Source organism: Siphateles boraxobius, unplaced genomic scaffold, assembly GCF_051911475.1.
Source record: "Siphateles boraxobius isolate OS27281-9 unplaced genomic scaffold, OSU_SipBor_1 77, whole genome shotgun sequence".
NCBI classification, from domain to species: domain Eukaryota; kingdom Metazoa; phylum Chordata; class Actinopteri; order Cypriniformes; family Leuciscidae; genus Siphateles; species Siphateles boraxobius.
This window is the reverse complement of record NW_027509205.1, coordinates 230730-257500: the sequence shown is the minus strand read 5'-3', so window position 1 is coordinate 257500 and position 26771 is coordinate 230730. Positions and strand designations below refer to the sequence as shown.

Here is a 26771-nt window from a genome sequence, read left to right as displayed (position 1 = left end):
CTGAGCTTCTTCAAAAACCCTTAAAAAGTCTCTGAGATTCTTCAGAAAGCATGAAAGAGTTTGAGTTTTTTCAAAAGTTGTTCTTAGTTTTCTTCACTAATGGTCTAACCTTTTAAATAGCCCAATTTTGGCAGCAGTTTTCGCTTACGGCCATACCACCTTGGGCACGCCCGATCTCGTCTGATCTCGGAAGCTAAGCAGGGTCGGGCCTGGTTAGTACTTGGATGGGAGACCGCCTGGGAATACCAGGTGCTGTAAGCTTTTAAAAAAAAAAGTGCCTGAGTGCCTGAGCTTCAAAAAGCCTTAAAAAGTCTCTGAGATTCTTCAGAAAGCATGAAAGAGTTTGAGTTTTTTCAAAAGTTCTTCTTAGTCTTCTTCACTAATGGTCTAAGCTTTTAAATAAGGCCTGGTTAGTACTTGGATGGGAGGCCGCATGGGAATACTAGGTGTTGTAAGCTTTTTTAAGAAAAAAAAAAAAGAGTCCCTGAGCTTCTTCAAAAAGCCTTAAAAAGTCTCTGAGATTCTTCAGAAAGCATGAAAGAGTTTGAGTTTTTTCAAAAGTTGTTCTTAGTTTTCTTCACTAATGGTCTAACCTTTTAAATAGCCCAATTTTGGCAGCAGTTTTCGCTTACGGCCATACCACCTTGGGCACGCCCGATCTCGTCTGATCTCGGAAGCTAAGCAGGGTCGGGCCTGGTTAGTACTTGGATGGGAGACCGCCTGGGAATACCAGGTGCTGTAAGCTTTTTTAAAAAAAAGTGCCTGAGTGCCTGAGCTTCAAAAAGCCTTAAAAAGTCTCTGAGATTCTTCAGAAAGCATGAAAGAGTTTGAGTTTTTTCAAAAGTTGTTCTTAGTTTTCTTCACTTATGGTCTAAGCTTTTAAATAAGGCATGGTTAGTACTTGGATGGGAGGCCGCATGGGAATACTAGGTGTTGTAAGCTTTTTTAAGAAAAAAAAAAAGAGTCCCTGAGCTTCTTCAAAAAGCCTTAAAAAGTCTCTGAGATTCTTCAGAAAGCATGAAAGAGTTTGAGTTTTTTCAAAAGTTCTTCTTAGTCTTCTTCACTAATGGTCTAAGCTTTTAAATAAGGCCTGGTTAGTACTTGGATGGGAGGCCGCATGGGAATACTAGGTGTTGTAAGCTTTTTTAAGAAAAAAAAAAGAGTCCCTGAGCTTCTTCAAAAACCCTTAAAAAGTCTCTGAGATTCTTCAGAAAGCATGAAAGAGTTTGAGTTTTTTCAAAAGTTGTTCTTAGTTTTCTTCACTAATGGTCTAACCTTTTAAATAGCCCAATTTTGGCAGCAGTTTTCGCTTACGGCCATACCACCTTGGGCACGCCCGATCTCGTCTGATCTCGGAAGCTAAGCAGGGTCGGGCCTGGTTAGTACTTGGATGGGAGACCGCCTGGGAATACCAGGTGCTGTAAGCTTTTAAAAAAAAAAAAAAGAGTGCCTGAGCTTCAAAAAGCCTTAAAAAGTCTCTGAGATTCTTCAGAAAGCATGAAAGAGTTTGAGTTTTTTCAAAAGTTGTTCTTAGTTTTCTTCACTAATGGTCTAACCTTTTAAATAGCCCAATTTTGGCAGCAGTATTCGCTTACGGCCATACCACCTTGGGGCACTGTTGAGCAACCAGGAAGTGGTGTGTCTGCAAAACCAAGAGGTTCTCTGATTTTTTGTTTGTTTTATGGTTTTTTTGTTTAAAAGTTTGTGTTAGTTTTTTTGTAGTATAGTTTTGTTTTTTTGTTTTAAACCACAAACCAGCAGCTGCGTGCTGCCTGGGGAGTGGTTTTTGTTTTGTTTTTTTCGTTAGAATGAGTGATACGGACAGACTACTCGGCATCAACACGGAAATGGCGGCAGAAACTGAAATGGCAAAAGAACAAAGGACTGAATTAAGACAACGAGAAAAGATCATAAGCAACACCAAAAGACTATACAAGAAGGAGGCAACAATAACTATTGATGTGAGTGAAACAAGAGATGGCAATGGAGAGAATATCATCAAAGCAATAACAAAGAAAATCGGTGTGGAAGGAATTTTGGCAGTGCGCCCAAAACAACAGAAACAATATGAGGTAACAATGGAAAATGAGGATTTATGTGATGAACTGTTAAACGGACTGGAGATTAATGGACAAATGTGTGAAGTGAAGAAGTTGGAAGACAGGGAGTATGTAGTATCGTTTATGCATCTACCCGTTTATCTGGAGGACGAGGAAATCATAACAAAACTGGAGGGGTGGGGAGTTATCCCCGTCTCAACTGTAAAGAGGAGATACTATCCAGGCACGGGCATTGAAGATGGCACAAGGTTCATTAAGGCAAAATTCCCAAGAGAGGTTGCGTCACTTCCATACAGTACGCGGTTTGAGACAGCAGAGGGAACTCAGCATTTTCGGGTGATACACAATAAGCAGGTTAAAACCTGCCGGTTGTGTATGAGCCCGGAGCATATCCTGAAAGACTGTCCAGACTTCAAGTGTCGCAAATGTGAGGAGCATGGCCACTTTGCACGGGAATGCAATGCAGTGAAGTGCCCAGACTGTTTTAAAACACTAAACAAATGTGAATGCTGGATGCAGAACAACGAGGAAGAGGAGGAGCAACAAGTGAACGGGCAGATGCATAACGATACTACAGAAACTCAAGAAACAAACAAAAAGGAAGAACAATATGAGACAACAGGAGGAGAGAAACAAGGGACTAGTAAAGAACAAGAAAATGAGGAGCAACAGGAAGTAGGAGATCAAGAGGAAAGAATGGAGGAAGATGAATCAACAGAAGAAACAATATCAAGGGGAGAAGAACTGAATGAAGTAAAACTGGCACGAGATGAAGGAAAGAAGAACCAAACGGAGGCACAAAATGACAGAGAACTGGGAATAATGCCACGAAGAAAACAACAGAAGGTAACACCTAATTTAGAACTGGCAAAAAGAAAAAGACTTAAACAATTAGATAATACGGTTGAGGGGTTGAGAAGGGAAGACGGAGAAGATAATCAAGAATGAACGTTTTTAATTATTTATTTTTGTACAGTATGGTTTTAAATTTGGTATGTTGGAATGCAAGAGGTTTAATCGGTAAAAGGAAATTTGAAATGTTAAATGAACTATGTAAAAAACAAGATGTGATAATTTTACAAGAAACAAACTGGAAAGAAGAAATGATAGAGGATGTGAAAAATAGATGGAAAGGGCAAATATTTTATAATAATGGTGATGGAAGGTTGGGAAGAGGGGTAGCAATTTTAATAAGAGAAAATGTTGAAATTAATTCATGTGAAGTATATAATGACAAAAAAGGCAAATGTAATGGGATTAAAATTACACAAGGTGATAATGAATTTGTGATAATTAACTTGCATGCACCTACGCATGAGGGAGAAAAAAGGGAATTTTTTGAGGGAATTAGGATTTTAACAAAGAAATGGAATAATTTAATTTTAGTTGGGGATTTTAATACAGTTTTTAGTAAAATTGACATGGCGGATGGGATGGTTTTTAAAACAGATGTGGGAAGGAAAGTGTTAAAAGAGATGATGGAGGAGAGAAATTTGATTGATGTCTGGAGAGATGAAAATGAAAGAAAAAGAGACTTTTCCAGAAGACAATTAGTAGGGAATTTCATGTGTCAGACAAGAATAGATTTTATTTTGAGTGTAAGGGAAATGGAATGTTTTCTGGAGGAAATTTGTTATAAGGATACCAGCTTGAGTGATCATAAGATGCTTTTATGGAAAATTGATTTTAGTAGAGAAAAAAAAGGGCCTGGTGTGTGGATTTTAAATTCAGGAATACTGGCAAATGAAAGTTACAGAATAGGAATTGAAGGAATATTAGAAAAAGAGAAAGAGGATGGAATGTACTTTGAAGATAAAAGATTGTGGTGGCAAAATGTAAAATATGAAATAAAGAAATATTCTATGAATTACAGTAAACTGGTACAGAGGGTCAAAAAAGCAAAAGAGGTAAAAATAAGGGCAAAGCTAAGAGACGAGACAAATAAAAGTAAAGTACAGATAGAACAGATAATACGGTGGGAAGAAGAGCTAAGGAAATTTGAGGAAGAAAAGTGTAAAGGAGCAATATTAAGAAGTAAGGCAAAATATACAATTGAAGGAGAGAAATGTACAAAATTTTTCTTTGGTTTAGAAAAAAACAGAAGAAAAGCGGAAATGATAAAAGAATTACAAAATAAAAAAGGAGAAATAGTGAAGGACATAAAAGGGATTTTAAAAGAAGTAAAAGAGTATTATGGAGAACTTTTTGGAACAAAAGGAATAGATGAAAAAGAGAAAAACCTATTACTAGAGTGTGTTACGGCTAAAGTAAGTAAAGAGGATAAGGAAGAATGTGAAAAAGAAATTAGCAAAGAGGAAATTATACAAGCTATAAATAGTTTAAAAGGAAGGAAAAGCCCAGGCACGGATGGGATAGTAAATGAATTCTATAAAGTTTTTAAAGAGAGAATAAGTGAAATTTTACAAGAAGTATATCAGGAGATTTTTAAGAAAGGGGAAATTGACCAGAGGATGAGTATGGGATTGATGAAATTGATTTATAAAAGGAAAGGAAGTAAAAATATTTTAAATAATTTTAGGCCAATAACAATGTTAAATACAGATTTGAAAATACTAGCTAAGGTTCTTGCAAACAGACTTAAAAATGTTTTACCAACAGTTATAATGACTAACCAAGCGTATGGGGTGAGAGGGAGAGATATTGCAGATATTACAGGTGGTATAAGAGACATAATAAGTTATTTAAATGAAACACAGGAGGATGGATATGTTGTTAATTTAGATTTTGAAAAGGCTTTTGATAGGGTAGAACATGGGTTTTTATTTTCAATTTTAGAACATTTTGGGTTTGGGAAAAATTTTAATGATTGGATAAAGATTTTATATAAAAATGTAATGACAAGAGTAAAGTGTAATGGGTTTTTAACTGAACCTTTTAGAATAACCAGGTCTATTAGACAAGGATGTCCACTTTCTGCACAGCTGTATACTTTGGTAGCAGAACCTATAGGATTAATGATTAAAAAAGATGAATGTATAAAAGGTATTAGAATAGAAGAAGGCAAAGAAGAAAAAAGGATATTTCAGTATGCAGATGACACAACGTTGTTTTTAAAAGATTTAGAAAGTGTGAAGGAAGTAATGAGAAAAGTAGAGAGATATGGAAAAGGAACAGGAGCAAGAGTGAATGAAGAAAAGACAGTGTACATGAGGTTTGGAAGGGTACCAAATTTGGTTGGGGTTGTACATTTTGAGGAAGTAAAAGAAACAAAAATTTTGGGGGTGACTTTAGGGAAAGATGAGAAGGGGGCAAGAGAAAGAATGTTTGAAATGATGGTGGGAGAAATGGAGAGGAGATTAATTTTTTGGAGGGGAAGGATGTTAAGTTTGAAAGGGAAAATTTTAGTGGTAAATGCATTAATGTTATCTAAAATGTGGTATATTTTAACTGTTAGTGCAACACCAAGATGGGTGGAAATGAGACTGAAAAGATGCGTGACAGAATTCGTTTGGGAGAAAAAACCCCCAAGAGTTGCATATAACACTTTGATTGGACAGACAGATAAAGGAGGGATGGGGTTAGCTGATGTAGAACTAAAGAAGAAAAGTATGAGGATCAAAGTGGTGAAAAAATATATAGATGAAGAGGAAAAGGGGGAATGGAAAGAAACAATGAAATATTTTTTGAACAAATGTGGGGAGGTGAAATTGGGGGATAGTGTTTTATGGATGAAAATGAAGGAGTGGATGTTTAAAGGAGTACCAGAATTTTATAAGGAAGTTTTAAAAGCTTGGGGTTTTTTCCTCTCTAAGGTGGATTTTAAGCCAGCGGAGAGAGAAGAGATTTTAAACCAACCATTGTTTTTTAATAAAAATATTGTGAATAATGGGAAGGAAATGTTTTTTAAAAAATGGTGGGCGGTTGGAATTTCAAGAGTAAGAGATATATTGTATGAAATAAGGGACGGATTTTTACCAATGCAAGTGATCATTGATGAGTTAGAGGAGGCAAAGGAAGAGTATGATATAAGTTGTGTAAAGAAACAATATGAAGAGATGAAAAATGCAATACCTAATGAGTGGCTGAATAAAATACAGAGTGGGGAGAGAAGAAAGAAGGGAGAATTGAAATGTTTTTTTATAAATCAGGGTAAAAGAATGGAGTTAAAATTGGGGAATATGAAAATGTTTTATCATGTTTTTATGGAAGAGGCTTTTAAAAAGCCGAATTCAAATGAGATGTGGTTGAGACATTTTAATGGTTTGAGTGAGAAAGAAATATGGAAAAATATGAGAGGGGTTTTAATAAGCACAGAATTGGAAAGCTTGGATTATTTTATTAGGCATAATGTTATTTATTCAGAAATGAGACTGTGTTTAATGAAAAAAGAGCTAAATGCATTGTGTAAGGTGTGTAAAAAACAAGATGAAGGTTTGCTGCATTTGTTTTTACTGTGTGAAAAATTAAGTGCCTTTTTAAAAATGGTAAAGAATATGATAAATGAGCTAAGGGAAAAAACAGAAGAGGGAGATTGGCAAAGAATTTTGATGTTAGGAATGGAGGAGAAGTGTAAAAACAAAGAGGTTATAAATCTTTTATTTATGCTTGCAAGAAAGGCTATTTGGAAAAGAAGGAATATAGTTAAAATTAGAGATGTTGCGATAGATGTGTGGATTCTATATAAAAATATGGTGAAAGACTATATGTTAACACTCTATAACTATTGGAGATTGGAGGGAAAAGAAGAAGTGTTTTTTAAAATGTACACAAATGAAGTGGGAAATATATTTAAGAAATATAAAATAGAACTAGACATATAAAGGAGGCAAAGAATTTAAGATCTGGTTGGGGAAAACTGTAACAAATATTTCTGAGATCAAGTTGTTTTTAATGAGAATTGTCTGTATTTGTGCACTTTGTTCTGTATTGTTTTAAGAATTTTTAATAAAAAAAAAACAAAAAAAAAAAAAAAAAAAAAAAAAGGCACGCCCGATCTCGTCTGATCTCGGAAGCTAAGCAGGGTCGGGCCTGGTTAGTACTTGGATGGGAGACCGCCTGGGAATACAAGGTGCTGTAAGCTTTTAAAAAAAGAAAAAAGAGTGCCTGAGCTTCAAAAAGCCTTAAAAAGTCTCTGAGATTCTTCAGAAAGCATGAAAGAGTTTGAGTTTTTTCAAAAGTTGTTCTTAGTTTTCTTCACTAATGGTCTAACCTTTTAAATAGCCCAATTTTGGCAGCAGTTTTCGCTTACGGCCATACCACCTTGGGCACGCCCGATCTCGTCTGATCTCGGAAGCTAAGCAGGGTCGGGCCTGGTTAGTACTTGGATGGGAGACCGCCTGGGAATACAAGGTGCTGTAAGCTTTTAAAAAAAGAAAAAAGAGTGCCTGAGCTTCAAAAAGCCTTAAAAAGTCTCTGAGATTCTTCAGAAAGCATGAAAGAGTTTGAGTTTTTTCAAAAGTTGTTCTTAGTTTTCTTCACTTATGGTCTAAGCTTTTAAATAAGGCATGGTTAGTACTTGGATGGGAGGCCGCATGGGAATACTAGGTGTTGTAAGCTTTTTTAAGAAAAAAAAAAAGAGTCCCTGAGCTTCTTCAAAAAGCCTTAAAAAGTCTCTGAGATTCTTCAGAAAGCATGAAAGAGTTTGAGATTTTTCAAAAGTTGTTCTTAGTTTTCTTCACTAATGGTCTAACCTTTTAAATAGCCCAATTTTGGCAGCAGTTTTCGCTTACGGCCATACCACCTTGGGCACGCCCGATCTCGTCTGATCTCGGAAGCTAAGCAGGGTCGGGCCTGGTTAGTACTTGGATGGGAGACCGCCTGGGAATACCAGGTGCTGTAAGCTTTTTAAAAAAAAAAAAAAGAGTGCCTGAGCTTCAAAAAGCCTTAAAAAGTCTCTGAGATTCTTCAGAAAGCATGAAAGAGTTTGAGTTTTTTCAAAAGTTCTTCTTAGTCTTCTTCACTTATGGTCTAAGCTTTTAAATAAGGCCTGGTTAGTACTTGGATGGGAGACCGCATGGGAATACTAGGTGTTGTAAGCTTTTTTAAGAAAAAAAAAAAAGAGTCCCTGAGCTTCTTCAAAAAGCCTTAAAAAGTCTCTGAGATTCTTCAGAAAGCATGAAAGAGTTTGAGTTTTTTCAAAAGTTCTTCTTAGTCTTCTTCACTAATGGTCTAAGCTTTTAAATAAGGCCTGGTTAGTACTTGGATGGGAGGCCGCATGGGAATACTAGGTGTTGTAAGCTTTTTTAAGAAAAAAAAAAAAGAGTCCCTGAGCTTCTTCAAAAACCCTTAAAAAGTCTCTGAGATTCTTCAGAAAGCATGAAAGAGTTTGAGTTTTTTCAAAAGTTGTTCTTAGTTTTCTTCACTAATGGTCTAACCTTTTAAATAGCCCAATTTTGGCAGCAGTTTTCGCTTACGGCCATACCACCTTGGGCACGCCCGATCTCGTCTGATCTCGGAAGCTAAGCAGGGTCGGGCCTGGTTAGTACTTGGATGGGAGACCGCCTGGGAATACCAGGTGCTGTAAGCTTTTAAAAAAAAAAAAAGAGTGCCTGAGCTTCAAAAAGCCTTAAAAAGTCTCTGAGATTCTTCAGAAAGCATGAAAGAGTTTGAGTTTTTTCAAAAGTTGTTCTTAGTTTTCTTCACTAATGGTCTAAGCTTTTAAATAAGGCCTGGTTAGTACTTGGATGGGAGGCCGCATGGGAATACTAGGTGTTGTAAGCTTTTTTAAGAAAAAAAAAAAAGAGTCCCTGAGCTTCTTCAAAAAGCCTTAAAAAGTCTCTGAGATTCTTCAGAAAGCATGAAAGAGTTTGAGTTTTTTCAAAAGTTGTTCTTAGTTTTCTTCACTAATGGTCTAACCTTTTAAATAGCCCAATTTTGGCAGCAGTTTTCGCTTACGGCCATACCACCTTGGGCACGCCCGATCTCGTCTGATCTCGGAAGCTAAGCAGGGTCGGGCCTGGTTAGTACTTGGATGGGAGACCGCCTGGGAATACCAGGTGCTGTAAGCTTTTTAAAAAAAAAGTGCCTGAGTGCCTGAGCTTCAAAAAGCCTTAAAAAGTCTCTGAGATTCTTCAGAAAGCATGAAAGAGTTTGAGTTTTTTCAAAAGTTCTTCTTAGTCTTCTTCACTAATGGTCTAAGCTTTTAAATAAGGCCTGGTTAGTACTTGGATGGGAGGCCGCATGGGAATACTAGGTGTTGTAAGCTTTTTTAAGAAAAAAAAAAAAAGAGTCCCTGAGCTTCTTCAAAAAGCCTTAAAAAGTCTCTGAGATTCTTCAGAAAGCATGAAAGAGTTTGAGTTTTTTCAAAAGTTCTTCTTAGTCTTCTTCACTAATGGTCTAAGCTTTTAAATAAGGCCTGGTTAGTACTTGGATGGGAGGCCGCATGGGAATACTAGGTGTTGTAAGCTTTTTTAAGAAAAAAAAAAAGAGTCCCTGAGCTTCTTCAAAAAGCCTTAAAAAGTCTCTGAGATTCTTCAGAAAGCATGAAAGAGTTTGAGTTTTTTCAAAAGTTGTTCTTAGTTTTCTTCACTAATGGTCTAACCTTTTAAATAGCCCAATTTTGGCAGCAGTTTTCGCTTACGGCCATACCACCTTGGGCACGCCCGATCTCGTCTGATCTCGGAAGCTAAGCAGGGTCGGGCCTGGTTAGTACTTGGATGGGAGACCGCCTGGGAATACCAGGTGCTGTAAGCTTTTAAAAAAAAAAAAAAGAGTGCCTGAGCTTCAAAAAGCCTTAAAAAGTCTCTGAGATTCTTCAGAAAGCATGAAAGAGTTTGAGTTTTTTCAAAAGTTGTTCTTAGTTTTCTTCACTAATGGTCTAACCTTTTAAATAGCCCAATTTTGGCAGCAGTATTCGCTTACGGCCATACCACCTTGGGCACGCCCGATCTCGTCTGATCTCGGAAGCTAAGCAGGGTCGGGCCTGGTTAGTACTTGGATGGGAGACCGCCTGGGAATACCAGGTGCTGTAAGCTTTTAAAAAAAAAAAAAAGAGTCCCTGAGCTTCAAAAAGCCTTAAAAAGTCTCTGAGATTCTTCAGAAAGCATGAAAGAGTTTGAGTTTTTTCAAAAGTTCTTCTTAGTCTTCTTCACTAATGGTCTAAGCTTTTAAATAAGGCCTGGTTAGTACTTGGATGGGAGGCCGCATGGGAATACTAGGTGTTGTAAGCTTTTTTAAGAAAAAAAAAAAAGAGTCCCTGAGCTTCTTCAAAAAGCCTTAAAAAGTCTCTGAGATTCTTCAGAAAGCATGAAAGAGCTTGAGTTTTTTCAAAAGTTGTTCTTAGTTTTCTTCACTAATGGTCTAACCTTTTAAATAGCCCAATTTTGGCAGCAGTTTTAGCTTACGGCCATACCACCTTGGGCACGCCCGATCTCGTCTGATCTCGGAAGCTAAGCAGGGTGGGGCCTGGTTAGTACTTGGATGGGAGACCGCCTGGGAATACCAGGTGCTGTAAGCTTTTAAAAAAAAAAAAAAAAAAAAAAAAGAGTGCCTGAGCTTCAAAAAGCCTTAAAAAGTCTCTGAGATTCTTCAGAAAGCATGAAAGAGTTTGAGTTTTTTCAAAAGTTCTTCTTAGTCTTCTTCACTAATGGTCTAAGCTTTTAAATAAGGCCTGGTTAGTACTTGGATGGGAGGCCGCATGGGAATACTAGGTGTTGTAAGCTTTTTTAAGAAAAAAAAAAAAAGAGTCCCTGAGCTTCTTCAAAAAGCCTTAAAAAGTCTCTGAGATTCTTCAGAAAGCATGAAAGAGTTTGAGTTTTTTCAAAAGTTCTTCTTAGTCTTCTTCACTAATGGTCTAAGCTTTTAAATAAGGCCTGGTTAGTACTTGGATGGGAGGCCGCATGGGAATACTAGGTGTTGTAAGCTTTTTTAAGAAAAAAAAAAAGAGTCCCTGAGCTTCTTCAAAAAGCCTTAAAAAGTCTCTGAGATTCTTCAGAAAGCATGAAAGAGTTTGAGTTTTTTCAAAAGTTGTTCTTAGTTTTCTTCACTAATGGTCTAACCTTTTAAATAGCCCAATTTTGGCAGCAGTTTTCGCTTACGGCCATACCACCTTGGGCACGCCCGATCTCGTCTGATCTCGGAAGCTAAGCAGGGTCGGGCCTGGTTAGTACTTGGATGGGAGACCGCCTGGGAATACCAGGTGCTGTAAGCTTTTAAAAAAAAAAAAAAGAGTGCCTGAGCTTCAAAAAGCCTTAAAAAGTCTCTGAGATTCTTCAGAAAGCATGAAAGAGTTTGAGTTTTTTCAAAAGTTGTTCTTAGTTTTCTTCACTAATGGTCTAACCTTTTAAATAGCCCAATTTTGGCAGCAGTATTCGCTTACGGCCATACCACCTTGGGCACGCCCGATCTCGTCTGATCTCGGAAGCTAAGCAGGGTCGGGCCTGGTTAGTACTTGGATGGGAGACCGCCTGGGAATACCAGGTGCTGTAAGCTTTTAAAAAAAAAAAAAAGAGTCCCTGAGCTTCAAAAAGCCTTAAAAAGTCTCTGAGATTCTTCAGAAAGCATGAAAGAGTTTGAGTTTTTTCAAAAGTTCTTCTTAGTCTTCTTCACTAATGGTCTAAGCTTTTAAATAAGGCCTGGTTAGTACTTGGATGGGAGGCCGCATGGGAATACTAGGTGTTGTAAGCTTTTTTAAGAAAAAAAAAAAAGAGTCCCTGAGCTTCTTCAAAAAGCCTTAAAAAGTCTCTGAGATTCTTCAGAAAGCATGAAAGAGCTTGAGTTTTTTCAAAAGTTGTTCTTAGTTTTCTTCACTAATGGTCTAACCTTTTAAATAGCCCAATTTTGGCAGCAGTTTTAGCTTACGGCCATACCACCTTGGGCACGCCCGATCTCGTCTGATCTCGGAAGCTAAGCAGGGTGGGGCCTGGTTAGTACTTGGATGGGAGACCGCCTGGGAATACCAGGTGCTGTAAGCTTTTAAAAAAAAAAAAAAAAAAAAAAAAGAGTGCCTGAGCTTCAAAAAGCCTTAAAAAGTCTCTGAGATTCTTCAGAAAGCATGAAAGAGTTTGAGTTTTTTCAAAAGTTCTTCTTAGTCTTCTTCACTAATGGTCTAAGCTTTTAAATAAGGCCTGGTTAGTACTTGGATGGGAGGGCGCATGGGAATACTAGGTGTTGTAAGCTTTTTTAAGAAAAAAAAAAAAGAGTCCCTGAGCTTCTTCAAAAAGCCTTAAAAAGTCTCTGAGATTCTTCAGAAAGCAAGAAAGAGCTTGAGTTTTTTCAAAAGTTGTTCTTAGTTTTCTTCACTAATGGTCTAACCTTTTAAATAGCCCAATTTTGGCAGCAGTTTTAGCTTACGGCCATACCACCTTGGGCACGCCCGATCTCGTCTGATCTCGGAAGCTAAGCAGGGTCGGGCCTGGTTAGTACTTGGATGGGAGACCGCCTGGGAATACCAGGTGCTGTAAGCTTTTAAAAAAAAAAAAAGAGTCCCTGAGCTTCAAAAAGCCTTAAAAAGTCTCTGAGATTCTTCAGAAAGCATGAAAGAGTTTGAGTTTTTTCAAAAGTTGTTCTTAGTTTTCTTCACTAATGGTCTAACCTTTTAAATAGCCCAATTTTGGCAGCAGTTTTCGCTTACGGCCATACCACCTTGGGCACGCCCGATCTCGTCTGATCTCGGAAGCTAAGCAGGGTCGGGCCTGGTTAGTACTTGGATGGGAGACCGCCTGGGAATACCAGGTGCTGTAAGCTTTTAAAAAAAAAAAAAAAAAAAAAAAGAGTGCCTGAGCTTCAAAAAGCCTTAAAAAGTCTCTGAGATTCTTCAGAAAGCATGAAAGAGTTTGAGTTTTTTCAAAAGTTCTTCTTAGTCTTCTTCACTAATGGTCTAAGCTTTTAAATAAGGCCTGGTTAGTACTTGGATGGGAGGCCGCATGGGAATACTAGGTGTTGAAAGCTTTTTTAAGAAAAAAAAAAAAGAGTCCCTGAGCTTCTTCAAAAAGCCTTAAAAAGTCTCTGAGATTCTTCAGAAAGCATGAAAGAGCTTGAGTTTTTTCAAAAGTTGTTCTTAGTTTTCTTCACTAATGGTCTAACCTTTTAAATAGCCCAATTTTGGCAGCAGTTTTTGCTTACGGCCATACCACCTTGGGCACGCCTGATCTCGTCTGATCTCGGAAGCTAAGCAGGGTCGGGCCTGGTTAGTACTTGGATGGGAGACCGCCTGGGAATACCAGGTGCTGTAAGCTTTTAAAAAAAAAAAAAAAAAAAAAAGAGTGCCTGAGCTTCAAAAAGCCTTAAAAAGTCTCTGAGATTCTTCAGAAAGCATGAAAGAGTTTGAGTTTTTTCAAAAGTTCTTCTTAGTCTTCTTCACTAATGGTCTAAGCTTTTAAATAAGGCCTGGTTAGTACTTGGATGGGAGGCCGCATGGGAATACTAGGTGTTGTAAGCTTTTTTAAGAAAAAAAAAAAAGAGTCCCTGAGCTTCTTCAAAAAGCCTTAAAAAGTCTCTGAGATTCTTCAGAAAGCATGAAAGAGCTTGAGTTTTTTCAAAAGTTGTTCTTAGTTTTCTTCACTAATGGTCTAACCTTTTAAATAGCCCAATTTTGGCAGCAGTTTTAGCTTACGGCCATACCACCTTGGGCACGCCCGATCTCGTCTGATCTCGGAAGCTAAGCAGGGTCGGGCCTGGTTAGTACTTGGATGGGAGACCGCCTGGGAATACCAGGTGCTGTAAGCTTTTAAAAAAAAAAAAAAGAGTGCCTGAGCTTCAAAAAGCCTTAAAAAGTCTCTGAGATTCTTCAGAAAGCATGAAAGAGTTTGAGTTTTTTCAAAAGTTGTTCTTAGTTTTCTTCACTAATGGTCTAACCTTTTAAATAGCCCAATTTTGGCAGCAGTATTCGCTTACGGCCATACCACCTTGGGCACGCCCGATCTCGTCTGATCTCGGAAGCTAAGCAGGGTCGGGCCTGGTTAGTACTTGGATGGGAGACCGCCTGGGAATACCAGGTGCTGTAAGCTTTTAAAAAAAAAAAAAAGAGTCCCTGAGCTTCAAAAAGCCTTAAAAAGTCTCTGAGATTCTTCAGAAAGCATGAAAGAGTTTGAGTTTTTTCAAAAGTTGTTCTTAGTTTTCTTCACTAATGGTCTAACCTTTTAAATAGCCCAATTTTGGCAGCAGTTTTCGCTTACGGCCATACCACCTTGGGCACGCCCGATCTCGTCTGATCTCGGAAGCTAAGCAGGGTCGGGCCTGGTTAGTACTTGGATGGGAGACCGCCTGGGAATACCAGGTGCTGTAAGCTTTTAAAAAAAAAAGTGCCTGAGTGCCTGAGCTTCAAAAAGCCTTAAAAAGTCTCTGAGATTCTTCAGAAAGCATGAAAGAGTTTGAGTTTTTTCAAAAGTTCTTCTTAGTCTTCTTCACTAATGGTCTAAGCTTTTAAATAAGGCCTGGTTAGTACTTGGATGGGAGGCCGCATGGGAATACTAGGTGTTGAAAGCTTTTTTAAGAAAAAAAAAAAAGAGTCCCTGAGCTTCTTCAAAAAGCCTTAAAAAGTCTCTGAGATTCTTCAGAAAGCATGAAAGAGCTTGAGTTTTTTCAAAAGTTGTTCTTAGTTTTCTTCACTAATGGTCTAACCTTTTAAATAGCCCAATTTTGGCAGCAGTTTTTGCTTACGGCCATACCACCTTGGGCACGCCTGATCTCGTCTGATCTCGGAAGCTAAGCAGGGTCGGGCCTGGTTAGTACTTGGATGGGAGACCGCCTGGGAATACCAGGTGCTGTAAGCTTTTAAAAAAAAAAAAAAAAAAAAAAAGAGTGCCTGAGCTTCAAAAAGCCTTAAAAAGTCTCTGAGATTCTTCAGAAAGCATGAAAGAGTTTGAGTTTTTTCAAAAGTTCTTCTTAGTCTTCTTCACTAATGGTCTAAGCTTTTAAATAAGGCCTGGTTAGTACTTGGATGGGAGGCCGCATGGGAATACTAGGTGTTGTAAGCTTTTTTAAGAAAAAAAAAAAAGAGTCCCTGAGCTTCTTCAAAAAGCCTTAAAAAGTCTCTGAGATTCTTCAGAAAGCATGAAAGAGCTTGAGTTTTTTCAAAAGTTGTTCTTAGTTTTCTTCACTAATGGTCTAACCTTTTAAATAGCCCAATTTTGGCAGCAGTTTTAGCTTACGGCCATACCACCTTGGGCACGCCCGATCTCGTCTGATCTCGGAAGCTAAGCAGGGTCGGGCCTGGTTAGTACTTGGATGGGAGACCGCCTGGGAATACCAGGTGCTGTAAGCTTTTAAAAAAAAAAAAAAGAGTGCCTGAGCTTCAAAAAGCCTTAAAAAGTCTCTGAGATTCTTCAGAAAGCATGAAAGAGTTTGAGTTTTTTCAAAAGTTGTTCTTAGTTTTCTTCACTAATGGTCTAACCTTTTAAATAGCCCAATTTTGGCAGCAGTATTCGCTTACGGCCATACCACCTTGGGCACGCCCGATCTCGTCTGATCTCGGAAGCTAAGCAGGGTCGGGCCTGGTTAGTACTTGGATGGGAGACCGCCTGGGAATACCAGGTGCTGTAAGCTTTTAAAAAAAAAAAAAAGAGTCCCTGAGCTTCAAAAAGCCTTAAAAAGTCTCTGAGATTCTTCAGAAAGCATGAAAGAGTTTGAGTTTTTTCAAAAGTTGTTCTTAGTTTTCTTCACTAATGGTCTAACCTTTTAAATAGCCCAATTTTGGCAGCAGTTTTCGCTTACGGCCATACCACCTTGGGCACGCCCGATCTCGTCTGATCTCGGAAGCTAAGCAGGGTCGGGCCTGGTTAGTACTTGGATGGGAGACCGCCTGGGAATACCAGGTGCTGTAAGCTTTTAAAAAAAAAAAAAAAAAAAAAAAGAGTGCCTGAGCTTCAAAAAGCCTTAAAAAGTCTCTGAGATTCTTCAGAAAGCATGAAAGAGTTTGAGTTTTTTCAAAAGTTCTTCTTAGTCTTCTTCACTAATGGTCTAAGCTTTTAAATAAGGCCTGGTTAGTACTTGGATGGGAGGCCGCATGGGAATACTAGGTGTTGAAAGCTTTTTTAAGAAAAAAAAAAAAGAGTCCCTGAGCTTCTTCAAAAAGCCTTAAAAAGTCTCTGAGATTCTTCAGAAAGCATGAAAGAGCTTGAGTTTTTTCAAAAGTTGTTCTTAGTTTTCTTCACTAATGGTCTAACCTTTTAAATAGCCCAATTTTGGCAGCAGTTTTTGCTTACGGCCATACCACCTTGGGCACGCCTGATCTCGTCTGATCTCGGAAGCTAAGCAGGGTCGGGCCTGGTTAGTACTTGGATGGGAGACCGCCTGGGAATACCAGGTGCTGTAAGCTTTTAAAAAAAAAAAAAAAAAAAAAAGAGTGCCTGAGCTTCAAAAAGCCTTAAAAAGTCTCTGAGATTCTTCAGAAAGCATGAAAGAGTTTGAGTTTTTTCAAAAGTTCTTCTTAGTCTTCTTCACTAATGGTCTAAGCTTTTAAATAAGGCCTGGTTAGTACTTGGATGGGAGGCCGCATGGGAATACTAGGTGTTGTAAGCTTTTTTAAGAAAAAAAAAAAAGAGTCCCTGAGCTTCTTCAAAAAGCCTTAAAAAGTCTCTGAGATTCTTCAGAAAGCATGAAAGAGTTTGAGTTTTTTCAAAAGTTGTTCTTAGTTTTCTTCACTAATGGTCTAACCTTTTAAATAGCCCAATTTTGGCAGCAGTTTTCGCTTACGGCCATACCACCTTGGGCACGCCCGATCTCGTCTGATCTCGGAAGCTAAGCAGGGTCGGGCCTGGTTAGTACTTGGATGGGAGACCGCCTGGGAATACCAGGTGCTGTAAGCTTTTTTAAAAAAAAGTGCCTGAGTGCCTGAGCTTCAAAAAGCCTTAAAAAGTCTCTGAGATTCTTCAGAAAGCATGAAAGAGTTTGAGTTTTTTCAAAAGTTGTTCTTAGTTTTCTTCACTTATGGTCTAAGCTTTTAAATAAGGCATGGTTAGTACTTGGATGGGAGGCCGCATGGGAATACTAGGTGTTGTAAGCTTTTTTAAGAAAAAAAAAAAGAGTCCCTGAGCTTCTTCAAAAAGCCTTAAAAAGTCTCTGAGATTCTTCAGAAAGCATGAAAGAGTTTGAGTTTTTTCAAAAGTTCTTCTTAGTCTTCTTCACTAATGGTCTAAGCTTTTAAATAAGGCCTGGTTAGTACTTGGATGGGAGGCCGCATGGGAATACTAGGTGTTGTAAGCTTTTTTAAGAAAAAAAAAAGAGTCCCTGAGCTTCTTCAAAAACCCTTAAAAAGTCTCTGAGATTCTTCAGAAAGCATGAAAGAGTTTGAGTTTTTTCAAAAGTTGTTCTTAGTTTTCTTCACTAATGGTCTAACCTTTTAAATAGCCCAATTTTGGCAGCAGTTTTCGCTTACGGCCATACCACCTTGGGCACGCCCGATCTCGTCTGATCTCGGAAGCTAAGCAGGGTCGGGCCTGGTTAGTACTTGGATGGGAGACCGCCTGGGAATACCAGGTGCTGTAAGCTTTTAAAAAAAAAAAAAAGAGTGCCTGAGCTTCAAAAAGCCTTAAAAAGTCTCTGAGATTCTTCAGAAAGCATGAAAGAGTTTGAGTTTTTTCAAAAGTTGTTCTTAGTTTTCTTCACTAATGGTCTAACCTTTTAAATAGCCCAATTTTGGCAGCAGTATTCGCTTACGGCCATACCACCTTGGGGCACTGTTGAGCAACCAGGAAGTGGTGTGTCTGCAAAACCAAGAGGTTCTCTGATTTTTTGTTTGTTTTATGGTTTTTTTGTTTAAAAGTTTGTGTTAGTTTTTTTGTAGTATAGTTTTGTTTTTTTGTTTTAAACCACAAACCAGCAGCTGCGTGCTGCCTGGGGAGTGGTTTTTGTTTTGTTTTTTTCGTTAGAATGAGTGATACGGACAGACTACTCGGCATCAACACGGAAATGGCGGCAGAAACTGAAATGGCAAAAGAACAAAGGACTGAATTAAGACAACGAGAAAAGATCATAAGCAACACCAAAAGACTATACAAGAAGGAGGCAACAATAACTATTGATGTGAGTGAAACAAGAGATGGCAATGGAGAGAATATCATCAAAGCAATAACAAAGAAAATCGGTGTGGAAGGAATTTTGGCAGTGCGCCCAAAACAACAGAAACAATATGAGGTAACAATGGAAAATGAGGATTTATGTGATGAACTGTTAAACGGACTGGAGATTAATGGACAAATGTGTGAAGTGAAGAAGTTGGAAGACAGGGAGTATGTAGTATCGTTTATGCATCTACCCGTTTATCTGGAGGACGAGGAAATCATAACAAAACTGGAGGGGTGGGGAGTTATCCCCGTCTCAACTGTAAAGAGGAGATACTATCCAGGCACGGGCATTGAAGATGGCACAAGGTTCATTAAGGCAAAATTCCCAAGAGAGGTTGCGTCACTTCCATACAGTACGCGGTTTGAGACAGCAGAGGGAACTCAGCATTTTCGGGTGATACACAATAAGCAGGTTAAAACCTGCCGGTTGTGTATGAGCCCGGAGCATATCCTGAAAGACTGTCCAGACTTCAAGTGTCGCAAATGTGAGGAGCATGGCCACTTTGCACGGGAATGCAATGCAGTGAAGTGCCCAGACTGTTTTAAAACACTAAACAAATGTGAATGCTGGATGCAGAACAACGAGGAAGAGGAGGAGCAACAAGTGAACGGGCAGATGCATAACGATACTACAGAAACTCAAGAAACAAACAAAAAGGAAGAACAATATGAGACAACAGGAGGAGAGAAACAAGGGACTAGTAAAGAACAAGAAAATGAGGAGCAACAGGAAGTAGGAGATCAAGAGGAAAGAATGGAGGAAGATGAATCAACAGAAGAAACAATATCAAGGGGAGAAGAACTGAATGAAGTAAAACTGGCACGAGATGAAGGAAAGAAGAACCAAACGGAGGCACAAAATGACAGAGAACTGGGAATAATGCCACGAAGAAAACAACAGAAGGTAACACCTAATTTAGAACTGGCAAAAAGAAAAAGACTTAAACAATTAGATAATACGGTTGAGGGGTTGAGAAGGGAAGACGGAGAAGATAATCAAGAATGAACGTTTTTAATTATTTATTTTTGTACAGTATGGTTTTAAATTTGGTATGTTGGAATGCAAGAGGTTTAATCGGTAAAAGGAAATTTGAAATGTTAAATGAACTATGTAAAAAACAAGATGTGATAATTTTACAAGAAACAAACTGGAAAGAAGAAATGATAGAGGATGTGAAAAATAGATGGAAAGGGCAAATATTTTATAATAATGGTGATGGAAGGTTGGGAAGAGGGGTAGCAATTTTAATAAGAGAAAATGTTGAAATTAATTCATGTGAAGTATATAATGACAAAAAAGGCAAATGTAATGGGATTAAAATTACACAAGGTGATAATGAATTTGTGATAATTAACTTGCATGCACCTACGCATGAGGGAGAAAAAAGGGAATTTTTTGAGGGAATTAGGATTTTAACAAAGAAATGGAATAATTTAATTTTAGTTGGGGATTTTAATACAGTTTTTAGTAAAATTGACATGGCGGATGGGATGGTTTTTAAAACAGATGTGGGAAGGAAAGTGTTAAAAGAGATGATGGAGGAGAGAAATTTGATTGATGTCTGGAGAGATGAAAATGAAAGAAAAAGAGACTTTTCCAGAAGACAATTAGTAGGGAATTTCATGTGTCAGACAAGAATAGATTTTATTTTGAGTGTAAGGGAAATGGAATGTTTTCTGGAGGAAATTTGTTATAAGGATACCAGCTTGAGTGATCATAAGATGCTTTTATGGAAAATTGATTTTAGTAGAGAAAAAAAAGGGCCTGGTGTGTGGATTTTAAATTCAGGAATACTGGCAAATGAAAGTTACAGAATAGGAATTGAAGGAATATTAGAAAAAGAGAAAGAGGATGGAATGTACTTTGAAGATAAAAGATTGTGGTGGCAAAATGTAAAATATGAAATAAAGAAATATTCTATGAATTACAGTAAACTGGTACAGAGGGTCAAAAAAGCAAAAGAGGTAAAAATAAGGGCAAAGCTAAGAGACGAGACAAATAAAAGTAAAGTACAGATAGAACAGATAATACGGTGGGAAGAAGAGCTAAGGAAATTTGAGGAAGAAAAGTGTAAAGGAGCAATATTAAGAAGTAAGGCAAAATATACAATTGAAGGAGAGAAATGTACAAAATTTTTCTTTGGTTTAGAAAAAAACAGAAGAAAAGCGGAAATGATAAAAGAATTACAAAATAAAAAAGGAGAAATAGTGAAGGACATAAAAGGGATTTTAAAAGAAGTAAAAGAGTATTATGGAGAACTTTTTGGAACAAAAGGAATAGATGAAAAAGAGAAAAACCTATTACTAGAGTGTGTTACGGCTAAAGTAAGTAAAGAGGATAAGGAAGAATGTGAAAAAGAAATTAGCAAAGAGGAAATTATACAAGCTATAAATAGTTTAAAAGGAAGGAAAAGCCCAGGCACGGATGGGATAGTAAATGAATTCTATAAAGTTTTTAAAGAGAGAATAAGTGAAATTTTACAAGAAGTATATCAGGAGATTTTTAAGAAAGGGGAAATTGACCAGAGGATGAGTATGGGATTGATGAAATTGATTTATAAAAGGAAAGGAAGTAAAAATATTTTAAATAATTTTAGGCCAATAACAATGTTAAATACAGATTTGAAAATACTAGCTAAGGTTCTTGCAAACAGACTTAAAAATGTTTTACCAACAGTTATAATGACTAACCAAGCGTATGGGGTGAGAGGGAGAGATATTGCAGATATTACAGGTGGTATAAGAGACATAATAAGTTATTTAAATGAAACACAGGAGGATGGATATGTTGTTAATTTAGATTTTGAAAAGGCTTTTGATAGGGTAGAACATGGGTTTTTATTTTCAATTTTAGAACATTTTGGGTTTGGGAAAAATTTTAATGATTGGATAAAGATTTTATATAAAAATGTAATGACAAGAGTAAAGTGTAATGGGTTTTTAACTGAACCTTTTAGAATAACCAGGTCTATTAGACAAGGATGTCCACTTTCTGCACAGCTGTATACTTTGGTAGCAGAACCTATAGGATTAATGATTAAAAAAGATGAATGTATAAAAGGTATTAGAATAGAAGAAGGCAAAGAAGAAAAAAGGATATTTCAGTATGCAGATGACACAACGTTGTTTTTAAAAGATTTAGAAAGTGTGAAGGAAGTAATGAGAAAAGTAGAGAGATATGGAAAAGGAACAGGAGCAAGAGTGAATGAAGAAAAGACAGTGTACATGAGGTTTGGAAGGGTACCAAATTTGGTTGGGGTTGTACATTTTGAGGAAGTAAAAGAAACAAAAATTTTGGGGGTGACTTTAGGGAAAGATGAGAAGGGGGCAAGAGAAAGAATGTTTGAAATGATGGTGGGAGAAATGGAGAGGAGATTAATTTTTTGGAGGGGAAGGATGTTAAGTTTGAAAGGGAAAATTTTAGTGGTAAATGCATTAATGTTATCTAAAATGTGGTATATTTTAACTGTTAGTGCAACACCAAGATGGGTGGAAATGAGACTGAAAAGATGCGTGACAGAATTCGTTTGGGAGAAAAAACCCCCAAGAGTTGCATATAACACTTTGATTGGACAGACAGATAAAGGAGGGATGGGGTTAGCTGATGTAGAACTAAAGAAGAAAAGTATGAGGATCAAAGTGGTGAAAAAATATATAGATGAAGAGGAAAAGGGGGAATGGAAAGAAACAATGAAATATTTTTTGAACAAATGTGGGGAGGTGAAATTGGGGGATAGTGTTTTATGGATGAAAATGAAGGAGTGGATGTTTAAAGGAGTACCAGAATTTTATAAGGAAGTTTTAAAAGCTTGGGGTTTTTTCCTCTCTAAGGTGGATTTTAAGCCAGCGGAGAGAGAAGAGATTTTAAACCAACCATTGTTTTTTAATAAAAATATTGTGAATAATGGGAAGGAAATGTTTTTTAAAAAATGGTGGGCGGTTGGAATTTCAAGAGTAAGAGATATATTGTATGAAATAAGGGACGGATTTTTACCAATGCAAGTGATCATTGATGAGTTAGAGGAGGCAAAGGAAGAGTATGATATAAGTTGTGTAAAGAAACAATATGAAGAGATGAAAAATGCAATACCTAATGAGTGGCTGAATAAAATACAGAGTGGGGAGAGAAGAAAGAAGGGAGAATTGAAATGTTTTTTTATAAATCAGGGTAAAAGAATGGAGTTAAAATTGGGGAATATGAAAATGTTTTATCATGTTTTTATGGAAGAGGCTTTTAAAAAGCCGAATTCAAATGAGATGTGGTTGAGACATTTTAATGGTTTGAGTGAGAAAGAAATATGGAAAAATATGAGAGGGGTTTTAATAAGCACAGAATTGGAAAGCTTGGATTATTTTATTAGGCATAATGTTATTTATTCAGAAATGAGACTGTGTTTAATGAAAAAAGAGCTAAATGCATTGTGTAAGGTGTGTAAAAAACAAGATGAAGGTTTGCTGCATTTGTTTTTACTGTGTGAAAAATTAAGTGCCTTTTTAAAAATGGTAAAGAATATGATAAATGAGCTAAGGGAAAAAACAGAAGAGGGAGATTGGCAAAGAATTTTGATGTTAGGAATGGAGGAGAAGTGTAAAAACAAAGAGGTTATAAATCTTTTATTTATGCTTGCAAGAAAGGCTATTTGGAAAAGAAGGAATATAGTTAAAATTAGAGATGTTGCGATAGATGTGTGGATTCTATATAAAAATATGGTGAAAGACTATATGTTAACACTCTATAACTATTGGAGATTGGAGGGAAAAGAAGAAGTGTTTTTTAAAATGTACACAAATGAAGTGGGAAATATATTTAAGAAATATAAAATAGAACTAGACATATAAAGGAGGCAAAGAATTTAAGATCTGGTTGGGGAAAACTGTAACAAATATTTCTGAGATCAAGTTGTTTTTAATGAGAATTGTCTGTATTTGTGCACTTTGTTCTGTATTGTTTTAAGAATTTTTAATAAAAAAAAAACAAAAAAAAAAAAAAAAAAAAAAAAGGCACGCCCGATCTCGTCTGATCTCGGAAGCTAAGCAGGGTCGGGCCTGGTTAGTACTTGGATGGGAGACCGCCTGGGAATACAAGGTGCTGTAAGCTTTTAAAAAAAGAAAAAAGAGTGCCTGAGCTTCAAAAAGCCTTAAAAAGTCTCTGAGATTCTTCAGAAAGCATGAAAGAGTTTGAGTTTTTTCAAAAGTTGTTCTTAGTTTTCTTCACTAATGGTCTAACCTTTTAAATAGCCCAATTTTGGCAGCAGTTTTCGCTTACGGCCATACCACCTTGGGCACGCCCGATCTCGTCTGATCTCGGAAGCTAAGCAGGGTCGGGCCTGGTTAGTACTTGGATGGGAGACCGCCTGGGAATACAAGGTGCTGTAAGCTTTTAAAAAAAGAAAAAAGAGTGCCTGAGCTTCAAAAAGCCTTAAAAAGTCTCTGAGATTCTTCAGAAAGCATGAAAGAGTTTGAGTTTTTTCAAAAGTTGTTCTTAGTTTTCTTCACTAATGGTCTAACCTTTTAAATAGCCCAATTTTGGCAGCAGTTTTCGCTTACGGCCATACCACCTTGGGCACGCCCGATCTCGTCTGATCTCGGAAGCTAAGCAGGGTCGGGCCTGGTTAGTACTTGGATGGGAGACCGCCTGGGAATACCAGGTGCTGTAAGCTTTTTAAAAAAAAAAAAAAGAGTGCCTGAGCTTCAAAAAGCCTTAAAAAGTCTCTGAGATTCTTCAGAAAGCATGAAAGAGTTTGAGTTTTTTCAAAAGTTCTTCTTAGTCTTCTTCACTTATGGTCTAAGCTTTTAAATAAGGCCTGGTTAGTACTTGGATGGGAGACCGCATGGGAATACTAGGTGTTGTAAGCTTTTTTAAGAAAAAAAAAAAAGAGTCCCTGAGCTTCTTCAAAAAGCCTTAAAAAGTCTCTGAGATTCTTCAGAAAGCATGAAAGAGTTTGAGTTTTTTCAAAAGTTCTTCTTAGTCTTCTTCACTAATGGTCTAAGCTTTTAAATAAGGCCTGGTTAGTACTTGGATGGGAGGCCGCATGGGAATACTAGGTGTTGTAAGCTTTTTTAAGAAAAAAAAAAAAGAGTCCCTGAGCTTCTTCAAAAACCCTTAAAAAGTCTCTGAGATTCTTCAGAAAGCATGAAAGAGTTTGAGTTTTTTCAAAAGTTGTTCTTAGTTTTCTTCACTAATGGTCTAACCTTTTAAATAGCCCAATTTTGGCAGCAGTTTTCGCTTACGGCCATACCACCTTGGGCACGCCCGATCTCGTCTGATCTCGGAAGCTAAGCAGGGTCGGGCCTGGTTAGTACTTGGATGGGAGACCGCCTGGGAATACCAGGTGCTGTAAGCTTTTAAAAAAAAAAAAAGAGTGCCTGAGCTTCAAAAAGCCTTAAAAAGTCTCTGAGATTCTTCAGAAAGCATGAAAGAGTTTGAGTTTTTTCAAAAGTTGTTCTTAGTTTTCTTCACTAATGGTCTAAGCTTTTAAATAAGGCCTGGTTAGTACTTGGATGGGAGGCCGCATGGGAATACTAGGTGTTGTAAGCTTTTTTAAGAAAAAAAAAAAAGAGTCCCTGAGCTTCTTCAAAAACCCTTAAAAAGTCTCTGAGATTCTTCAGAAAGCATGAAAGAGTTTGAGTTTTTTCAAAAGTTGTTCTTAGTTTTCTTCACTAATGGTCTAACCTTTTAAATAGCCCAATTTTGGCAGCAGTTTTCGCTTACGGCCATACCACCTTGGGCACGCCCGATCTCGTCTGATCTCGGAAGCAAAGCAGGGTCGGGCCTGGTTAGTACTTGGATGGGAGACCGCCTGGGAATACAAGGTGCTGTAAGCTTTAAAAAAAAAAAAAAAAAAAAAGAGTGCCTGAGCTTCAAAAAGCCTTAAAAAGTCTCTGAGATTCTTCAGAAAGCATGAAAGAGTTTGAGTTTTTTCAAAAGTTCTTCTTAGTCTTCTTCACTAATGGTCTAAGCTTTTAAATAAGGCCTGGTTAGTACTTGGATGGGAGGCCGCATGGGAATACTAGGTGTTGTAAGCTTTTTTAAGAAAAAAAAAAAAGAGTCCCTGAGCTTCTTCAAAAAGCCTTAAAAAGTCTCTGAGATTCTTCAGAAAGCATGAAAGAGTTTGAGTTTTTTCAAAAGTTGTTCTTAGTTTTCTTCACTAATGGTCTAACCTTTTAAATAGCCCAATTTTGGCAGCAGTTTTCGCTTACGGCCATACCACCTTGGGCACGCCCGATCTCGTCTGATCTCGGAAGCTAAGCAGGGTCGGGCCTGGTTAGTACTTGGATGGGAGACCGCCTGGGAATACCAGGTGCTGTAAGCTTTAAAAAAAAAAAAAAAAAAAAAGAGTGCCTGAGCTTCAAAAAGCCTTAAAAAGTCTCTGAGATTCTTCAGAAAGCATGAAAGAGTTTGAGTTTTTTCAAAAGTTCTTCTTAGTCTTCTTCACTAATGGTCTAAGCTTTTAAATAAGGCCTGGTTAGTACTTGGATGGGAGGCCGCATGGGAATACTAGGTGTTGTAAGCTTTTTTAAGAAAAAAAAAAGAGTCCCTGAGCTTCTTCAAAAACCCTTAAAAAGTCTCTGAGATTCTTCAGAAAGCATGAAAGAGTTTGAGTTTTTTCAAAAGTTGTTCTTAGTTTTCTTCACTAATGGTCTAACCTTTTAAATAGCCCAATTTTGGCAGCAGTTTTCGCTTACGGCCATACCACCTTGGGCACGCCCGATCTCGTCTGATCTCGGAAGCTAAGCAGGGTCGGGCCTGGTTAGTACTTGGATGGGAGACCGCCTGGGAATACCAGGTGCTGTAAGCTTTTTAAAAAAAAAGTGCCTGAGTGCCTGAGCTTCAAAAAGCCTTAAAAAGTCTCTGAGATTCTTCAGAAAGCATGAAAGAGTTTGAGTTTTTTCAAAAGTTCTTCTTAGTCTTCTTCACTAATGGTCTAAGCTTTTAAATAAGGCCTGGTTAGTACTTGGATGGGAGGCCGCATGGGAATACTAGGTGTTGTAAGCTTTTTTAAGAAAAAAAAAAAAGAGTCCCTGAGCTTCTTCAAAAAGCCTTAAAAAGTCTCTGAGATTCTTCAGAAAGCATGAAAGAGTTTGAGTTTTTTCAAAAGTTCTTCTTAGTCTTCTTCACTAATGGTCTAAGCTTTTAAATAAGGCCTGGTTAGTACTTGGATGGGAGGCCGCATGGGAATACTAGGTGTTGTAAGCTTTTTTAAGAAAAAAAAAAAGAGTCCCTGAGCTTCTTCAAAAAGCCTTAAATATTCTCTGAGATTCTTCAGAAAGCATGAAAGAGTTTGAGTTTTTTCAAAAGTTGTTCTTAGTTTTCTTCACTAATGGTCTAACCTTTTAAATAGCCCAATTTTGGCAGCAGTTTTCGCTTACGGCCATACCACCTTGGGCACGCCCGATCTCGTCTGATCTCGGAAGCTAAGCAGGGTTGGGCCTGGTTAGTACTTGGATGGGAGACCGCCTGGGAATACCAGGTGCTGTAAGCTTTAAAAAAAAAAAAAAAAAAAAGAGTGCCTGAGCTTCAAAAAGCCTTAAAAAGTCTCTGAGATTCTTCAGAAAGCATGAAAGAGTTTGAGTTTTTTCAAAAGTTCTTCTTAGTCTTCTTCACTAATGGTCTAAGCTTTTAAATAAGGCCTGGTTAGTACTTGGATGGGAGGCCGCATGGGAATACTAGGTGTTGTAAGCTTTTTTAAGAAAAAAAAAAAGAGTCCCTGAGCTTCTTCAAAAACCCTTAAAAAGTCTCTGAGATTCT

General features: G+C 37.6%; 33 non-coding genes across 33 annotated transcripts; all 33 read left to right on the top strand.

Annotated features, from left to right (window-relative positions):
- The first annotated feature begins 142 nt into the window (after nucleotides 1-142).
- On the top strand, nucleotides 143-261 carry LOC143727762 (5S ribosomal RNA). Its single transcript, XR_013199750.1, has one exon. It is a non-coding gene; the product is annotated as a 5S ribosomal RNA (ribosomal RNA).
- A 365-nt stretch (nucleotides 262-626) lies between these two features.
- Nucleotides 627-745, top strand: LOC143727761 (5S ribosomal RNA). The gene has a single exon (XR_013199749.1). It is a non-coding gene; the product is annotated as a 5S ribosomal RNA (ribosomal RNA).
- A 563-nt stretch (nucleotides 746-1308) lies between these two features.
- Nucleotides 1309-1427, top strand: LOC143727760 (5S ribosomal RNA). Its single transcript, XR_013199748.1, has one exon. It is a non-coding gene; the product is annotated as a 5S ribosomal RNA (ribosomal RNA).
- A 5836-nt stretch (nucleotides 1428-7263) lies between these two features.
- Nucleotides 7264-7382, top strand: LOC143726382 (5S ribosomal RNA). Its single transcript, XR_013198631.1, has one exon. It is a non-coding gene; the product is annotated as a 5S ribosomal RNA (ribosomal RNA).
- Nucleotides 7383-7744: 362 nt separating this feature from the next.
- Nucleotides 7745-7863, top strand: LOC143727759 (5S ribosomal RNA). The gene has a single exon (XR_013199747.1). It is a non-coding gene; the product is annotated as a 5S ribosomal RNA (ribosomal RNA).
- Nucleotides 7864-8428: 565 nt separating this feature from the next.
- LOC143727758 (5S ribosomal RNA) lies at nucleotides 8429-8547 on the top strand. Its single transcript, XR_013199746.1, has one exon. It is a non-coding gene; the product is annotated as a 5S ribosomal RNA (ribosomal RNA).
- Nucleotides 8548-8909: 362 nt separating this feature from the next.
- On the top strand, nucleotides 8910-9028 carry LOC143727757 (5S ribosomal RNA). The gene has a single exon (XR_013199745.1). It is a non-coding gene; the product is annotated as a 5S ribosomal RNA (ribosomal RNA).
- Nucleotides 9029-9594: 566 nt separating this feature from the next.
- LOC143727756 (5S ribosomal RNA) lies at nucleotides 9595-9713 on the top strand. Its single transcript, XR_013199744.1, has one exon. It is a non-coding gene; the product is annotated as a 5S ribosomal RNA (ribosomal RNA).
- Nucleotides 9714-9875: 162 nt separating this feature from the next.
- LOC143727755 (5S ribosomal RNA) lies at nucleotides 9876-9994 on the top strand. The gene has a single exon (XR_013199743.1). It is a non-coding gene; the product is annotated as a 5S ribosomal RNA (ribosomal RNA).
- Nucleotides 9995-10357: 363 nt separating this feature from the next.
- On the top strand, nucleotides 10358-10476 carry LOC143726213 (5S ribosomal RNA). The gene has a single exon (XR_013198466.1). It is a non-coding gene; the product is annotated as a 5S ribosomal RNA (ribosomal RNA).
- Nucleotides 10477-11050: 574 nt separating this feature from the next.
- On the top strand, nucleotides 11051-11169 carry LOC143727754 (5S ribosomal RNA). Its single transcript, XR_013199742.1, has one exon. It is a non-coding gene; the product is annotated as a 5S ribosomal RNA (ribosomal RNA).
- Nucleotides 11170-11331: 162 nt separating this feature from the next.
- LOC143727752 (5S ribosomal RNA) lies at nucleotides 11332-11450 on the top strand. Its single transcript, XR_013199740.1, has one exon. It is a non-coding gene; the product is annotated as a 5S ribosomal RNA (ribosomal RNA).
- A 363-nt stretch (nucleotides 11451-11813) lies between these two features.
- On the top strand, nucleotides 11814-11932 carry LOC143726212 (5S ribosomal RNA). The gene has a single exon (XR_013198465.1). It is a non-coding gene; the product is annotated as a 5S ribosomal RNA (ribosomal RNA).
- Nucleotides 11933-12305: 373 nt separating this feature from the next.
- On the top strand, nucleotides 12306-12424 carry LOC143727750 (5S ribosomal RNA). The gene has a single exon (XR_013199739.1). It is a non-coding gene; the product is annotated as a 5S ribosomal RNA (ribosomal RNA).
- Nucleotides 12425-12585: 161 nt separating this feature from the next.
- Nucleotides 12586-12704, top strand: LOC143727749 (5S ribosomal RNA). Its single transcript, XR_013199738.1, has one exon. It is a non-coding gene; the product is annotated as a 5S ribosomal RNA (ribosomal RNA).
- Nucleotides 12705-13076: 372 nt separating this feature from the next.
- Nucleotides 13077-13195, top strand: LOC143726273 (5S ribosomal RNA). The gene has a single exon (XR_013198525.1). It is a non-coding gene; the product is annotated as a 5S ribosomal RNA (ribosomal RNA).
- Nucleotides 13196-13566: 371 nt separating this feature from the next.
- LOC143727748 (5S ribosomal RNA) lies at nucleotides 13567-13685 on the top strand. Its single transcript, XR_013199737.1, has one exon. It is a non-coding gene; the product is annotated as a 5S ribosomal RNA (ribosomal RNA).
- Nucleotides 13686-13847: 162 nt separating this feature from the next.
- On the top strand, nucleotides 13848-13966 carry LOC143727747 (5S ribosomal RNA). The gene has a single exon (XR_013199736.1). It is a non-coding gene; the product is annotated as a 5S ribosomal RNA (ribosomal RNA).
- A 162-nt stretch (nucleotides 13967-14128) lies between these two features.
- On the top strand, nucleotides 14129-14247 carry LOC143727746 (5S ribosomal RNA). Its single transcript, XR_013199735.1, has one exon. It is a non-coding gene; the product is annotated as a 5S ribosomal RNA (ribosomal RNA).
- A 365-nt stretch (nucleotides 14248-14612) lies between these two features.
- On the top strand, nucleotides 14613-14731 carry LOC143726272 (5S ribosomal RNA). Its single transcript, XR_013198524.1, has one exon. It is a non-coding gene; the product is annotated as a 5S ribosomal RNA (ribosomal RNA).
- A 372-nt stretch (nucleotides 14732-15103) lies between these two features.
- Nucleotides 15104-15222, top strand: LOC143727745 (5S ribosomal RNA). The gene has a single exon (XR_013199734.1). It is a non-coding gene; the product is annotated as a 5S ribosomal RNA (ribosomal RNA).
- A 162-nt stretch (nucleotides 15223-15384) lies between these two features.
- Nucleotides 15385-15503, top strand: LOC143727744 (5S ribosomal RNA). The gene has a single exon (XR_013199733.1). It is a non-coding gene; the product is annotated as a 5S ribosomal RNA (ribosomal RNA).
- A 162-nt stretch (nucleotides 15504-15665) lies between these two features.
- On the top strand, nucleotides 15666-15784 carry LOC143727743 (5S ribosomal RNA). The gene has a single exon (XR_013199732.1). It is a non-coding gene; the product is annotated as a 5S ribosomal RNA (ribosomal RNA).
- Nucleotides 15785-16156: 372 nt separating this feature from the next.
- LOC143726270 (5S ribosomal RNA) lies at nucleotides 16157-16275 on the top strand. Its single transcript, XR_013198523.1, has one exon. It is a non-coding gene; the product is annotated as a 5S ribosomal RNA (ribosomal RNA).
- Nucleotides 16276-16646: 371 nt separating this feature from the next.
- LOC143727742 (5S ribosomal RNA) lies at nucleotides 16647-16765 on the top strand. Its single transcript, XR_013199731.1, has one exon. It is a non-coding gene; the product is annotated as a 5S ribosomal RNA (ribosomal RNA).
- Nucleotides 16766-17328: 563 nt separating this feature from the next.
- Nucleotides 17329-17447, top strand: LOC143727740 (5S ribosomal RNA). The gene has a single exon (XR_013199729.1). It is a non-coding gene; the product is annotated as a 5S ribosomal RNA (ribosomal RNA).
- A 5835-nt stretch (nucleotides 17448-23282) lies between these two features.
- Nucleotides 23283-23401, top strand: LOC143726381 (5S ribosomal RNA). The gene has a single exon (XR_013198630.1). It is a non-coding gene; the product is annotated as a 5S ribosomal RNA (ribosomal RNA).
- A 162-nt stretch (nucleotides 23402-23563) lies between these two features.
- Nucleotides 23564-23682, top strand: LOC143727739 (5S ribosomal RNA). Its single transcript, XR_013199728.1, has one exon. It is a non-coding gene; the product is annotated as a 5S ribosomal RNA (ribosomal RNA).
- A 565-nt stretch (nucleotides 23683-24247) lies between these two features.
- Nucleotides 24248-24366, top strand: LOC143727738 (5S ribosomal RNA). Its single transcript, XR_013199727.1, has one exon. It is a non-coding gene; the product is annotated as a 5S ribosomal RNA (ribosomal RNA).
- Nucleotides 24367-24728: 362 nt separating this feature from the next.
- LOC143726412 (5S ribosomal RNA) lies at nucleotides 24729-24847 on the top strand. Its single transcript, XR_013198661.1, has one exon. It is a non-coding gene; the product is annotated as a 5S ribosomal RNA (ribosomal RNA).
- Nucleotides 24848-25216: 369 nt separating this feature from the next.
- Nucleotides 25217-25335, top strand: LOC143727737 (5S ribosomal RNA). Its single transcript, XR_013199726.1, has one exon. It is a non-coding gene; the product is annotated as a 5S ribosomal RNA (ribosomal RNA).
- Nucleotides 25336-25702: 367 nt separating this feature from the next.
- On the top strand, nucleotides 25703-25821 carry LOC143727736 (5S ribosomal RNA). Its single transcript, XR_013199725.1, has one exon. It is a non-coding gene; the product is annotated as a 5S ribosomal RNA (ribosomal RNA).
- A 565-nt stretch (nucleotides 25822-26386) lies between these two features.
- LOC143726147 (5S ribosomal RNA) lies at nucleotides 26387-26505 on the top strand. The gene has a single exon (XR_013198402.1). It is a non-coding gene; the product is annotated as a 5S ribosomal RNA (ribosomal RNA).
- Nucleotides 26506-26771: the final 266 nt, after the last annotated feature.